Below are 16,313 nucleotides of genomic sequence, written 5' to 3' on the forward strand. Positions count from 1 at the left end.
CTAAAGGAAACAACGCTAGAGGACCCTGCCCCGCTGATAAGGGTACCAACCGATGTTCCGGCCCCCCGCCCTCCCCCATGTGGAAATGGAACATTTAGTGTCCTGCACCAAAATATCCGAAGAGTTTCAAACTAGAATTTCAATAAAGTAACAAACAGATTCCAAGCAATCGCATTGTTGTTTAAGATCAAAAGTAGGAAGCGAAGGCCGATGCAAGATGTGGACGCCTTCAACAAGATGAAATCAAAACAAAAAACAACAAAATTGCCATAGTTGGTGACAGATGCAAACTGCTTTCATTAAGGCTGTCAAAGTCTTTCAGCATTTTCCATTGTAATGTTGGGTTCCACCAGCGCGGTGTGTCCCCCCCCCCCACCCCACCCACATCCCCTCTTTATATCTCATCACCCTTTCAGCCCAAAAAGCCTTTTTGGCTGTTTACCCAAAACAAGGAGATGTGCAGACAGACACGTAAAAAGTGTCCTCTTCGCGCATCGACCTCGGCCTCCCTCCCATCTGTCTGCATTAGCCGGGCTAATGGCCGCCCGGCTACCTGCCATCGATCTGCCGCAAAACGCCTTCAGCGGGCTTTGCCCTTTAGAAAGCGCGACGACGGGCCGACCTGTGCCCGCCCGTCCATTTGAGACACCCCGGGACGGGGCCGAGGCCCTGAGTAATGACGACTTAATAAATGGTGATTTGACGCCTGGGGGGGGTTGAGATGGCCATTGACAAGGGCCTTCCAGAGGCTTTCAGCACCCGCTGGTAAAAATAGGAGAGGACACCAGACACCCTGTTTATGAGGATGCGGTGGATAGGGTGGGATTAGGCGTGTCAAAACCTGTATGCGGCGCAATGCGTCTTCATTTGGCGTCGCCTCCTCAAAAAAACCATTACAGTAACAAGACGTGACATAGCAAAGTATCGGAAACGTCGCGCCTGCGCTGTCCTTCCACCTTTCACCTATCCGGCCGGAAACCCCGCCCGTCTTATATCACAGCCGACAGTACGCCTCATCAAGTTCAAGGTACGAACAGAACAGTCCTCCGCTTCCTTTCCGCCGCATCCTGCACGCTCGCCGTCGGCACACTTCCCGATTTGGGTTACAGCGGGTCACATGGCAGCCTCTTACTCAGCAAAAGACACATCCAGGAAAAAGATGGACACGCAGCAGGAAAGTTGGGCGGAGAACCAGAGGAACACCAGTAGCACGGTAGACAGTGGAATATATGATCCGCTCTGCACACGATGCAACTTTCTGTGCGGAAAAGTCCTGAGCGATCGCCTCACCCGCCGCTACGCGCACCGGGAAGTATCCGGCTCCAATTACGCCGGCGGCAACGAGCGACGGGGCGGAATGGGGGGAAAAAAATAAATGAACCGCGACGGCTGAGGAGGAAGGACGGCAGTTTTAAATTGCACGTATGCACGCGTACGGCGGGGGCGGCGTATCACCTGATGCATCAGCGGCTGCACCGGGCGGAATACGCTCATTAAACATTTACCTGAACTTGTAAACACGGGGAAGGAAAAATCTGGCCGAACAATTGTCATGAAAAAGTAAATGCACCCGCGCACTTCCAGCGTGGAAGCGTTTGAAAGCCTCGCTCCATGTTGATAATTCATTCCTCATTTTATTTTCATCGAGTCTAGGGTGGCGTTCCGGTTACAGACGCAGCTTGAACGCAATCGTTCAATGGCTGAAAGCATGCAGGAACAATAAAGCCATTTGCCTTTGGAATGGTCAAGCAAAACAATTAGAGAAGTGTGTACTTGAAGGCTACAAAATGTGCGGCAAAGCAACAGGTGGTATTGCTAAAAACCCCTTGATGCAAGGCTATTATACCCAACCACAAGCTTAGGAAAAAAAATCAATAGTGGCGGATGCAAAAAAAAAAAAAAATATATATATATATCTCAAGGTCAGCAAAACAATTTCTGGAAAAATAAGTCCTCAGATAACATTTCATCAGTACGTCACAAGAGCTAGCAAAGGGAAATGGAAGGTTTCATCGCTTCCGGAGAGTTCGCGGGTCAGCCTCCGTGTTTACGACTGGGGTCACACAACCCCCGTCACGCAGACCGTAACCTCCTTCACCGGTGCTTTTCGCACATCCCGTTTCCACACCCACGAAGGAACGCTACGAGAACTCTGAATCAAAGTGGAAGCAGATTGCCGGTCCAGTGTAACATCCGGAGCGGTGACTAAAGGGACGAGGATGGACGAGGAAAATGTTGCGGTGAATTTATTCGCTGCATTTCCAGCCGTCATCTGGGGGGGGTTGGACATCCCCCTGCGGAGCTCTGGCTCATGCGCACGTGTCCGTGATGACGACGGCGATCGGGAAGCATTTACAGGATGTGAGAGAAACTTGACGGTAACACACACACACACATTGATTCATGAGGCTGGATGACTTCCATCTGAGACTTGTGTTTCTGATGTTGGGGGAGGTGAAGAACTCCTTGACACACACACAGACAGAGCATCGCAATAACTGAGAAATCTATTCAAGACAGTGAAGAAATTAACATACTGTACTTGAATGACAGTTTCATTTCATTGGGCCGATTATTTTGGTTTGGTCTTTGGGACAGACGTGCTTGAGCCCTTTGAACTCCACCTTGCAACCAACCAACCATACAACCAACCAACCAACCATCTATCATCTACCGCTTTTAAAGGCTCAGGTCACAGGGGAAGCAGCTTCATCAGGGATACCCAGACTTCCCTTTCCCCAGCCACTTCTTCCAGCTCTTCCGGAGGGATCCCGACGCGTTCCCAAGCCAGCTGAGAGACAGTCTCTCCAGTGTGTCCTGGGTCGTCTTCAGGGTCTCTTTCCGGTGGGACGTGCCCGGAACACCTCACCGGGGAGGCGTCCGGGAGGGATCCTAATCAGATGCCCCAACCACCTCATCTAGCGGCTCGACATTGAGCCCCTCCCGATGACCGATCTTCTCACCCCATCTCTAAGGGAGAGTCCAGACACTCGTGAACAAGACCCCAAGATACTTGAACTCCTCCACTTGGGGAAGGATCTCATCCCCGACCTGGAGAGGGCACGCCGCCCTTTTCCGACTGAGGACCATAGTCTAGGATTTGGAGGTGCTGATTCTCATGCCAGCCACTTCACACTCGGCTGCGAATCGCTCCAGTGAGAGCTGGAGATCACGGCTCGATGAAGCCAACAGAACCACATCGTCTGCAAAGAGCAGAGATGCGATGCCAAGGCCACCAAACCGGACACCTTCTACGCCTCGTCTGCGCAAAAGTTGAGGAAAAACAATCTCAGCAATTGCCTTCAACTAAGTTGTGTCATCAACTAGATTTCACAACATTGTCAAATATAAATAAAAAGCCTATTTTTCCAGACGGCAGTTCACACCCACATTTTTTCCTGGAGATATTTTAATGAGCGCAGCAAGCAAACAATGCACTGAGTGCGTGACTGAGCAACTTCAAACTCCGAGATAAAAGAGCCCCAAGTTGTCAGAGTGCAAAGGAGGCTCATCCGCCGATCCGGAAAGGCCCAATTGGAGCTTTCACAAAACCCGGTCGCAGACTAATCCAAGAGTCGTTTAAAAACACAACGTATGTGTCAAGGCAGAACGTTGCGGTTGTGAATGGAGGTTTAGAGAGGCCGAGACAACAGCGCAGAAGCTCATTATTCCCTCTTCAGAGTCAAATTTAAGAGCTTATGGGCCCTCGGAGGAACCGGCAGGGCCTCACCCTTTGCCTCCCGTCTCCTCCCACGCAGCGTCAGAGTGAAAAGGACCTCTGAGAGGTCCCAAAAGAGCTTTAAAAATAAAAGTGCTCAAGGATTTGAATGGCGGGCATTTGATGGGCTGGTGGAGAAGCGATGGGACCAACGGTGTTGACGCTCTTGCCAGGCAAATCTTCTCATTTTCTCCCATTTTCCCCTTCCTGGAAATGCGCTTTTTAAATCTGTGTGCAGTCGAGGATTCCACCCGCTGCGTCCAAAGTACGCCGAAGGTGTGCCGCGCCGCTGAGACGATCCAGATCAGTTTCAGTTTTTGACGGTTGCCCCCTGTTGAATCTGTGGAAGTCCCCTCAAACGGACGCCCGCACGAGAGCCAATCACTTTGAAAGGTGATAACGCGGACGTACGGGACTCCCGGCGTTTTCTCATAACGGCCGAGAGCCTCTCGACTTTGCGGGCCAAAGCGTCGGATCGAATTGCGTCGTCACTGCATTGCGATACAAAACACAAGCAATATCGGTCAGCTGCAGATAATAAAATATGAAGCCACCATGAAGATGTCGACATCTATCTGCGCCTTGTTGCAAGCTAAGCCTGGGAAAGATTCCATCATGTATGCCATCTCCTCGTTGCTTAACGTCGTTTCCGTTTTGAATGAATGGATGCGTTCTGGCGGGGTTGCCTCGGTGCGTTCTCGTCGTGATTTGCAGCGGCAGACACTTCCAAGGGAAAATACTTGCGTCGGCCCGTTTGTCACCTTCTCTCCTTAAAAAGATGGCACTCAGTGGTATCTTGGAGTTACCTCCTTATACTTGTTACAGCTCATTAATGTTATCACCTTTGCCTGGTTTTTGTCTTTCGCTTTTCAGACCCCGAGTCGCGTAATCCAAAGAGCTCTCCTTCGCACGTCTGTTAAAGCCTTCACGCGGGGCCCAAAAGTGGATGCAAACCATCTGTGTCAACACAAACTTCATGAGCGATGAGTCCCGGCTGTACTAAAGAAGAAAAATAGTCGAAAACTCCAAGCCGCAATGCACGACGCTGACACCACACCTGAGCGAGGTGGCTCCTGATAAGACTAATGACCCGGATGACTCACTCTTCAATTCGACGCGGGATAATTGAAGGACATTCTGCCGTGTTAATGAGTGATATATCCCGCCATCTCCCCTCGCTCCGGCGCAATCAGCCGCGGCACAAATTGATGCTTCACATTGGCTGTCCCTCGGACTCCTTGTAAATCAAGTATAATTGACAGACGGGGAGTGATGAAATGCAAAGTGGTGCGAGCAAATGACTCCATCAGAGCAGCTCCATTAAAACCTGCGAGGTGGCCAATTATCTTTCACACTTGGCTGGCGAGGAAAGCCATCAAGTCTTCTTCATGCGGGGGAACAAAAAAAAAAAAAAAAAAAGGAAAAAAAAATGGTTTAGGACAACGGGAACGTTTTGGAAATCAATCTTGTTGCAAGATCATCCAACAGAGCACAGACCTCTGCCAAGGCTTGAACATTTGTCTCAAGCCAAACTAAATAACACATTTTTGACAGTTCCTGCCCTGGGATCCAGAAGGAATGCTTTTAAACTTCCTTCAGAAACCTTTATGAAAGAGTTCGAGCTTGAAGAGGTACTTTCGACTCCGACTGATCAAACACGACGTCTTTGACACAGTTCATTTGACATCAAGTAATAGGATCATACCGAGTTAACATTTAAAATCCAGGTGAACGTCTTGGAAAAATCGGGCACAGGTTCCACAGAACGCGACGCATGTGTTTTCCATCAGAATATCGTGTAAAATGGGCTGTAGAATACACGGCACAATCAACAGTAGCAACTTGCAATTCTGTTACTGTTAGTACTCTGTCCAGAACTTTTGCGGGCGCCTTGAGAACTGAACCGAAGCGAACAAACTCTTGCAAATTGACCAGGCACCAAATTAGAAGTCGACTGCGTGTGGAAACTTTAGCGTGCTTGCTTTTACGCCCTTACTTCTTTTACCCGAGAAGAAAGGGGCAGTAGCCGTGGGCTTAAGACGCGGCGCACGTCGTAAATGTCACCTCCTTGCCACTCGGCTTGCTGGCAGACGGAGGAATTGCACAATAAAACTTAAATCCAAACGCAGACGCCATCGTTCTCTGGGCTAGTGCGTTTACACTCATTCTGCGTTCGGTGACTCGGCGGCGCGACGGCGTATGAATCACTCGATTGCTCTTTACGGTCTTGTAAAGTCGATGAAAGCGCGCCGTGGCCAGGAGTAGAATTTGAATATAAATAGTATATTCTGTGCGCTTTCTCACAGGTAGTTTTAGCGTCCTTTCTAGCACGATGACAAAGCGTCGTCTGCAATGTACATTCTCATCAACAACAATGTTCCCCCATGCTAAGGCTGCTTGGCAAAGGATCAGTCTCATTCCTAACCAGTTGGAGGCTCCTTTTCTTCAGCCTGTCAATGTTGGAATCCGAGGGAGTTGCTGCAAGACGTGCAGCTTAAAAAAAAAACAAAAAAAAAAGAGAAGAAAAATGAACAGCCACCAGTCCTGCTGGTGAGAAACCGGACAAAGCTTATTGCACACGTACTCAATCTCCCGATGTGACAGTTACAGTGCAGCCAAGAGCACTTGTTGGATATGAACTAAGGAGGAAGAGACCGTTCCGGGTTCCCACATTGAATATTTTAGGTAACGGAGAGGTAGCAGCCAACGTACCAACTGTGACATTTGGCATGCCGACCGTTGTATCTAAAGTATCACAGTGGTGAGCGTTTACTTTCTGGATGGGTGTGAAATAAGTGAAGCATAAGGGAGCGCCTATTGCTGGCCCTCGATAAGATCGCGTTTTTCCGAGCCAACGGCGCTGTTGTTCCCCGTCACCTCAAGCATCACGTCCTGTTTTCCCTGTATCACCGAGCGGGGACAATAGTGCCGCATCTCTAGATGAAGCGCCGTGCGCGCCCGCTCCCCTTCCGATGTTTGGGCTCTGGATTATCCCCGGGCTCAGTCTAGTTGTGTTTGGCAGGATTCCGCTCTAATCTGGTGCGCTTCTGTCACACGACGATGAAAGAAAGGCAGCCCGTTGCGATTGGCCCGGGGCGGATACGCAGGTGTACCGTGGACCGGCTCGGGTCACTCCATAAAAGCCTGACAGTACAATTTGTAAACCCGTATATTAGAGGAAATGCTTGTCCAACAAACAAGAGACACCTCACGAAGCCCTGAAACACAGAAGTTTTGCAGGAACTACCTTAGGAATCGGGAGAACTGTGCTGTTTTTGCTTCCTTAATCCTTTGAAAAAGGTGGCGCCTCTTAAAACAAACCGCAAAGCGCGTTCTTTTGTGGTCGGACATTGCAAACTTGACAAGTTCTGCCTCGGCGGCTCAGCTATTTGTGATCGACACGTCTTTCCTCTTCTGTACGGAGGATTACCTGAAACAACAATTTGTCGGGGCAAAAAATGACGACGTGACAAAACACGACGTGTCCTTTGAAGGAGTGCCGTTGTTTTGACTCATCTGCCATCTACAGTCGACACACAACAAGGTCTATATGCTCTTTTGTAACCGACCAACACAGACTAAGCTTTTGACTGAATTTCGCAATTCATCTTTGAAATACAGAGATCATCTTTTCTACAAGTTGTTAAAACTGACTATTTACGTGAATTAACACTGCTGGGTGAAACAAACGAGAAGCCAGCGGTCTGGCTGCTTGTCTCAAGCTGTAGTTAAAGCCTTCTGTCATTTAAGCTTGACCTGGAACAGCATGTTTTGATTAGGGTGAGTGGAAATTATCCGTCGGCACACACACGGGGGGGGGGGGTCACCGCCATCTTCAGCCCTGTACCTGCTGTGGTGTGGTGAGTAAACACTGACTCTGATGGTGGTTGGTGGTCTGCAGCATTCTGTGCGTTACTCTTGGTTGGGCTATGGGGGTGGGTGGGTTCCATCCTCCCGAAGAGGTGGGGGATTACCTCAATCCTCTGCGCTTGGCCCCATCCAACTCAACACTTCAGATTCAAACAAAGGATCAGGGGCTGAGGGCCATAGGCCCCTGGCGCGCTGCTAATCCTATTCCAGCTGGACAACAATCCGTCTGGCCAGTGGTCCCCGTGGGGATGTAAGACCTGGCCGGGTAAGGCGCTTGCCGGAGAAGTCAGACAGCTCATCAAGGATGAGGACTTAATTAGCCAAGCACAGTCAACCCGTTAAATTGAAAAGAGTCCACCGGAGTACGGCCACAGGAGTGCAGGGAGTCCTTCTCTTAAGACGTTTATTTCCCAAGGTGTTCTGTTGTCAGGCAAAGAGGAATTCAGTTGGGAAGAGGAAGTACCCCTGCTGCCTCAGAGATGGAAGCCTGAAATAGTCTCTGCTTGTAAGGTTAATTGGGCTGGACTCGGTGCCAGGATGAAGTAGCGGGGAACAAGTGTTGAAGTGTTTTGCTGGGTTTGAGCTTAATCTTTCCAGGCAGTCTTTATTGGCAGGGTCACAGTCCTCCAATGAGCGGCTTTTATTGGAGACCTCAAATAAAAATACAGGTTCTTGCCTGTGTGCGTGTTCGGTATGTGTAGCATTGCGATATAACTCCATGCTAAGCTTGTGTATGCAGGCTGAGCTCGTGTCAAAACTCTGTCAGCACTCGCAGAGCAGACAAAGCGCACACACCTCACTGAAATTAAACAGAAACTCTCTTGACCCCGATGCCGACTGGTTCTCCACTCCCGATCAACACTGTTAAAGCACGCCATCGTCCGCCCCACCGTAACATGTTTAGAAACGCTGCACCGCCGCGTCCTTCGCTGACTCTTGAATGCATTTAGTGACACTATCGCTCCCCACCCCGCCTTCCATCCCTCTTATCCGTAATGTGTTTGAATATGCCACCTCCGTCTAAACACGGCTTACAAAAAGAACGCCACACGCCGCCTCTCACGCTCAATCAGTGCGAGCGCTGGCGACGGCTCTCGCGGGGTCATTTGTTTGACCCAGCGCGCCTGCCTGACGCCACTTACGCGTGATGTGTTTTGCTATAGATGAATGAAATCCACATGGAAAATGAATGCGCAAGTGAACCACAGTTATGACTCGCTGACAAATGACGATATATGATCATAAAAGTCTGTTCGCTACTGAGCTCCACTAAACACACAACACGCTGACAAAGACTAGAGCGTTGAAAATGTGCTAGCATAGGTGCTATCCCAAAGACAAATTGGGGAGAGAAATAGGTCCAACGAAAGACTTTGAAGATCACTTTAATGATTAAACGTGAAAGGGAGGCAAGTCGGCGTTCATCTGATAAGGCTCCAGCAAGCGGGATATCCTGCTGCCTCCCGTTGTTGTTCCAGATGCAGCTGCTGCACATTGCATCACGTCTGATTTGACAGATACACTTTGATGGTCACTAGTGGTTTTCATCAAAAGCCCGAGTACATTTTTCTGTTCCCAATGAAAGAATATCTGAATTGATTTATGTGCGTGTGGAGTGCAGCTTTTAATGATCTGCTGATGACGAGCGATTCTCCTCGCAATTTTGAAGACTTGTTCTTAAAAGACATTTCTGTAGCTCTTTCAGAAAGACTTCTCAGCTAAGCCACCTCTGTTTTGGACCTCTGAGCCCCCACAAACCTCCTCCTCCTCCTGTTCATGTTTCTGTGAAGTAAATCCACAATCAACCCCGAGCAGAGCCGCAGCTATGGCGCTAATAGCCTTCATGGGGTGACAATGCTGTGGGCACTTTGGTCATTTGGGATTAGTGCAGGTTTCTGCACATGCTCCTGTCACTCACGTGGAGGGTTCTCACTGGGGAAACCGCAGCACAATTTTGAATAGCGTAGAATTCTTTGCTGCGTACAGTACAAAACATCAAGGACATGCCGTTTATTTGCATTCGAGTCGGCCTGGCTCGGTGATGAATGTGGATCCTTGTGGAATCAGATGAAATAACATTGCAGGACTTTCAAGCAATTAACCTTTCCCACTGTTTTAGTGGCTCAGGGGGAAGAAAGAGGAACTCATTTGAGAGCATACGAGGCACATTTTGAAGGGGAGGGGGCCCCAAACTTGCGAGTGCCTTGTACAATAAGGTGGAAGACAAATGCCAAAGTAAACCAAAGGGGTCCAGGCAGGAGAATGAGGTGAAGGAGCCGCAAAATGAGGTGAGACACGGATTAAAAAAAAAAAAAAAAACTGAATCAGTCCGGTGGAAAAAAGCACACGTTTGTTCTTTGATTTGGTGACAGCAGCCACCGAGCAACGTGGAACTTGGTGTGCTCCAGACTTGCCGACATTCTCACCCTATTACGCACAGACCGCATATCCTCAACGAGCTTTCAACCTGTCTTACACACTTGCAGGCTTAATACCTCCCACCCCTGGCCTTGATAATGAAGCACTGTGCCTGATAACTTTCTGTAAGGAAAGGAGCCATGAAATTATGTTCCTAGAAATCAAGACAGCTTTTGGGGAGAGTTTTTTAAGAAATTCGACAATCCTACTTAAAAAAAAAAAAAAAAAAAATATGATAAGACTCAATAGACTTGAGGAGATGCACCGAGATGGAGCTTTACAAAAATCCAGGTCAAGCTCCTCCCATGTCTTGAAGAAAACTGGTGTGTGATTATACATTAACCTCCAAGTGGAGGATAAGCTGGCCCCTCGTGCTCAGCGAAAGAAGTTTCCTCTGCTTTCACCTGGGGGCGTTTATCTGGCTATTGTCTTCGGAAGCTCCAGTTGAAGTTGAGGCTACAGGCGAGAGGGAAGCGCCGTGCAGTCTTTTCAAAACACCACGATGACACGCCGCAATCAAACAGTGGCGTCCAGTGACCCTCGGAGGTGCAGGTAAAAAGGGTCGCCGTACATTTCCCCTCCGTTTTGCTAGCTTGAAAGGTTTCTAATGGCCTGGAGGTCAGCGTGTCATGTTTGTCCTGCCTGGAATGAATAACAATAGAACGGGGGTGGTAATGGACGGAGGCTGGCAGGTAGACAGACAATTAGATGGATGGGCTGATAGAGAACTGAATCTTATCAGCAAGGAACAACTGGCTGCCACAATACGTTGCTACAAAAGGAAGGATTTTGAGTCAAATAATGAATATTCTGGTTGCTGCTGTAGCTTTGATGCCAGGAGAACAAGATTAGATGTTCCTGGAAAGCCCTTGATGATTATTTGATCCGCAGAAAGCCCTTAAAATGACAGCCTATCATTTATTCAATTTGAGAGTTCATGACAAAAGCGAGCCTTTGATTCTTCAGCAGGTTCACTGTGCATTCAAATGATTACAACTCAAGAACAAGAACAAAAAGTGTTGCTCAACAGTTTCAGCGGGGCTGATTGGTTCAGTTGCCGTCACCAAATCGATCGTGCCGCTTCCATTAACACCCACAACGGGTCGATGCCAAACCAGAACTAGCATTGACCCACGTGGCCCCGCCCTGGGCAGGCGTCCATCGCAGTCAACGTCAATAGTCAAGCCCCGAGCGATGAAACCATCACGGGCTGCACGTGCAGAGTGGCACTTCTGCAGGGACTGGACCTGGTTCAAAAAGCCACATCCGTTACGGTTCGTGTCTATTCTCCATTATGGTTCAATTCAAGATCAGCAGCTTCACGGTCACATTGTCGATACTAGTCGCAGTGGGCTTCATAAAATGACACTGGAAAACTGAGCGGGACCAAGACTGAGTTGTAAATGTCGGGATGAACACCTGGCTCTCGTTTTTCCGCAATCTCTGCTCTCGCTGTAAAATATATATATATTTTTTTCGTACCAAGCACACCACGGCTCTGCTTTTTTCCCCAATGATGATATTTGAGCCATTAGTGCTCGGTTACATTTGGAGGAAAAAATTATGGTCTTATGGTATGGATCGCTATATAAAAGAAGATATATTCTGTGCAGCATTCTAAAGCAAACCTTTGTTATTGTATCATCAAACCCCTTTAACCAAGCAACAAATTCCTTGTCGTGGAACAACATAGCCCTGCCTTGGCCGCTGACCATTGTGCAGACAAGTTTATCAAAATAAAACCGTAGCGTCTAAGCCAAGAGCTTTATCAACTATTCTGTTGGGCCGCTCATCACACCTACGTCCTGGAACGCTGAAAATGCCACTCAAGTGTAAGTCGGCTGAGGGAGTACAGAATAAACACTTTTAGGAGACAATCTCAAGGTTTATGATAATACCAGTCGATACGCACCTTCTGGATTGGTGTTAAGTGCAGCGTGAGCCGTGTGTCGAGATGGTGCTGACAACTGACAACAGCGATTAAACGGGCTAACAGCGCTGACAAAAGAGGTGTCTGCTTTATCTCCAAATAGAAACAACTGGTTGCCGTATGCTCACCTCAGGTTTCGTTGGCATTGTCGCATCAGTCGGTCGTATTCACGAGACAATCCTCTTACTTTCTCACAGGAAAAAGTCCCCCCCAGTGCACTCAAAGGAAGCACTCTTGACAGGCAGCACCAATTTTCTGCTAATTGAGCCTCAGGAAATTGCTCCTTGTTTTAAGTTACTGTTGGACAGTCACGACGATGTGATCTATGGCTGCTTTTCCTTCTCGCAGAGGCGCGAGGATGAGGTGTACGCCGACTGTGAAGATGCAGTAAAAGATGACGCAATGCGGGTTTATGGCCATTTTTATCGAAACATCATTCACAGTGATTAATGAAGGCGAAGGATCAAGTATCCCAAGTGTTGACCAGAGCAGCGACTTTAACAAACACCGGCTGTCACAATATTGTCCAAACGGTTGCAGCATGCTGGATGTCTACAGGGCCGAGCCAAAGAGGAACTGTATTCACTGGAAAGTCTACGAACCTTTCCTCTCCGGCGAGGACAGGCCAGACTGTGAGCTCACCGGGATCAAATGACGAGCGCCCTCGGGGCGGCACAGCCCGGACGATTGCCGAGATAAGATTAATTCCAGCGCGGTGACAAATCTCAAAGAAAAACGGCGACATTAGCGTCGAGGATATTAGTGATTACAAAATGAATATCAAGAGGAAATCGACACCGTGAATAATTGAAGGCCTACGCGGCGAGAGGTAGGCAACGCAGATCTTCCCTTATGCAACTGAGCTTTAAAAGCACTGACGAAGAATGCCAGGGGTGTCACAAAGTTGTTGTTTTTGGTGTTTTTCCACAGGCCGTAGCTGTGAAAAAAAAAAAAAAATGGGCTTACTAAAATGTCACCCAACAGAAGGCGGGAGTGCACTGCTGATGAATCAGATGGCGAGATTAGGAGGTGTCCACAAAACCTCAACTGTGAACAGTATTCAAGGGAAAAATCCCCTCCGGTGCTGGTTGTCATTGGTTAACGAGCCTTCATAAGCAAAGACAGCGACGATAACTTGAGACATTTTCAAAGCATTTATAGCGTGAATGATTCCGTCCAAGGGGCAAGACAGCGCACACAAATGCATGACTCCACGCAACCTTGGTTGACATTCATTCCCACACATCCACGGTCGTCCCCCCCGAGGGCCCGGTCTGACCCTCACACTTCAACTGCATCCACTAATCAATACGCAGGCATGTTTGAGCACGGGATGTCTCAATCCCTGTCGTCAATACTGTCGTGCTCCCAAAGCGCAGCATCCATCAGGCTGCCTGACGCGTTTTAGGGCCAAACATCATCCATCCATCAGGGGTTGAGCGCGAGATGCCCAATCACCACGTATGAATCGATACGTTTTCAAACACAAGCGATGACCTCCATTTGAGGACCTTGGGAAAAAGACAACAACAAACCAGTCCAACTACAGTTAACCGGACCGCTGACTGATGAAATACGGTCTCCTCCGTAGCTGATTGCAAAATCTTAACCCAACAGGACAACTATTTTAACCCTGAACGGCGACTCTTTGCCTTCAGCGTTTTGCTGCAACGTTCTCGCTCAAAGACACAGAGCTCATTAAACCCACCCCGCTGCCTGATGGCTGCTTGACAATTTAGCACCTTCCACTTACTTTGACACTTTCCAAACTTTCCCAAGTGGCCTGGCTCCAAATACAGCAAAGAACAGACGAGGGGGAAACTAATCACCCCGCGACACCCGCGTTGCTTTCAGTTCACGGCATTTTATCAGTTTCAACTTCACGCTGTAAAATGGCGGCATACTGGCCGGATAGCGCGGGTAGAAACTTTTGTGTTCACCCACAACGTGCGCAGCGGTGCCATTTTGACTCAAGTCTCTATCCATCATGCAGCTAGTTACGTGTCCCTCAAGGGGACTTGAGCACTCAGTGGCCTTGGAAATAAAGTGGACCTATCAGTCAGGACTGGAATGAGCGAATTACTGTCTGTGTGGCCCTCCTGATGCTTTGTGCACTCTGTAAACCTCCTGCTGGCCCTGCTCACTGTGCAAAGCACCAATGCTTAGCACATGGATTTAGGAACAGCGGGAGGCGAACCCCCGGGATGGCGGAATACAGCAGATGTGGGGCGATTGTGCCTGACGGATGGCCACCGCCCAAATATTTTGGAAGGCGTACATTTTCAAGAAAGTTGCCATTCGCAGGGGGTGTAGCAGGGTCATAAAAAATATCTTGGGCGAGAACACGTTGAACTGATGCCCTAAAGGTTAAAGACTCGAGCATGTGGCTGGGGAAGTCAGTGGTTCAAGCCCCCGCAGCGGGTGGAGAAAGTTGAAAAGCTCTGGTTCGTTATTGGCAGCATACAAAAAAAATGAGATGTACCGATTTGGACGGCACATGTATGGAAGTAGAGGTTTTGACTGAAGTACAATAAAATGGAACTACAGGTGAGCAGAACACTACAGCTGTCAAAAGTTGGAAAGAGCACCAAAAATCAATACTCTACTCAACTGAATATTTAACCCTGATCAGTTTTTAATTGCGTAGGGGACCATCATGACAAGGCCTTCATACAACCATTAAGATTTGGTTGCAAGTACACGAGGGTGCCATCAAGGATGCCACAAAATCAGCCCCCCACCCCCCCCCCTGCCCTCCCCACTCCCGAGTGCGCGATTCCCACCTAATTCAAGGGTTGAGAAATGCGTTACCTTGGCTGTACAAGCCACGGCTGCTTCGGCCGAATGCCCCAGGCCGGAGGGAAACAGTAAATCATATGGCCCGCGTTCACGTCCTGCACCTGAGTTAAGGTTTAACTGCACGGCGGGTCGTCTGCATGTTCCAACAACACAGGGGCGAAGAGTCCACTTCTTCCGAGACCTCCTGTGTGCGCTGCAATATAACCCACCTGGCTGGAAAACTTGGTGGAATGTGGATGACGGACGTGTTTCAGGTACAGGTCGCAGTTGATAAAGAGGTTTGTGAGCTGTGTTTCTTCTTGAAAGCTCAAATTTATCTGTCAGAAATGCAATGATAATTAGATGGTTCACGTAATTATATATAATTATGACCAGTGGTCAATACCAGCAGTTAATTAAAAAAAAACAAGGCCACCTATGAGGCCAATTGGAGCTCACATAGGAGGCCCATTAAAACTCCATTATCTGTAAATGTATCAAGGGACCCACTGCTACAGGGGCTTCATCCCAAAAAGTTACTGATGGTTCCCCAGGCTGTGATAAGCTATTATATCTCTTTGGTCCCCCTGGGCCGCCGCAGTCCAACAGCAATCCGATGCAATCCACCAAAGTGAGCAAATTGAAACTTCGGGACGTTTTTGAAGGACTTTTTGCATAAATATAAGTTTCCACAGAGCAGTTTTGGGGGTGACAAGAGCATCAGAAAAGTCTTTTGAGAATATCCATCTTGATACCAATCACTTGTCATTTTATGAAGGTCTGCGGGGGCCTCGGGGTTACTTCTCCGCTTTAAGTATCCAAAATAAAAACTCCTTAAAATATCACCGGCTCCCCTGAGGGTGGGTGAACCAGCGACCCATGGCCCCAAAGGTCAGGTGGCTAATTAGCCAGCACCAAGGAGGTGCTGTGGAATGCTAGGTGGCAAGGAAGCGGGGCGAAGAAGGATCTGAGAGCTCCCTGGACTGGAACTATAAACACTCGAGGGAAGAAACTTGGAAACAGGTGATCATAATGTGTGCCTTTGCGGGGGCTAATGGGAGAAAACAAAAGAAGCATGTATGTCGGTGCCCTTTCATCAATATCAAAATTTCATCATCAGCAGGCTGGCTCGACAACGTCTGCAGATGGAAGCTGTGAGCGAAATTCTAACGCCACGAAATGGTCCGTGTCGGAGCAGCAGTTCATCGGCTCTTCAAGGGCGTAATGACAGACAATGACCATGCATTACACTTGGGAACGTGGCCCCCATTATGGCCCAATGGGATCTTTCATCTTGTAAGTTCCTGCTCGTGGGCCGGGGGAGGATTCCGTCTATGTCAAAGCACTCCCAAGTACAGGAATCAATTCCAGGCCACCGTGACAAAGAATCTAGTGTGATTGATGGTAATTGCCTTTTGTGAAACGTCGCGGCGGCTCAGGACTTTTTGCTTCCTGTCAAGTCTTCCATAAGAAGCAACTGAAATGCTTAGAATGGAGCGGGCCAGGTCACGCTGGATGCATAATCTTTCCTTATCTCTAAACTGATTAAATATGGTTAGTTATGATGATGGGTTAGGGCTAATTGCTGCTGGTGGCTGT

The 16,313-nt window shown here is 48.6% G+C and overlaps 1 protein-coding gene across 1 annotated transcript in view; it reads right to left on the reverse strand.

The window, feature by feature from the left end:
• The window catches only part of tspan11 (tetraspanin 11), a 60,027-nt gene that overhangs the window by 8,001 nt on the left and 35,713 nt on the right, over positions 1-16,313 (reverse strand). The gene's annotated exons all lie outside the window — the stretch shown is intronic.

This window comes from Syngnathoides biaculeatus, chromosome 20 (genome assembly GCF_019802595.1).
Source record: "Syngnathoides biaculeatus isolate LvHL_M chromosome 20, ASM1980259v1, whole genome shotgun sequence".
In the NCBI taxonomy this organism is placed as follows: domain Eukaryota; kingdom Metazoa; phylum Chordata; class Actinopteri; order Syngnathiformes; family Syngnathidae; genus Syngnathoides; species Syngnathoides biaculeatus.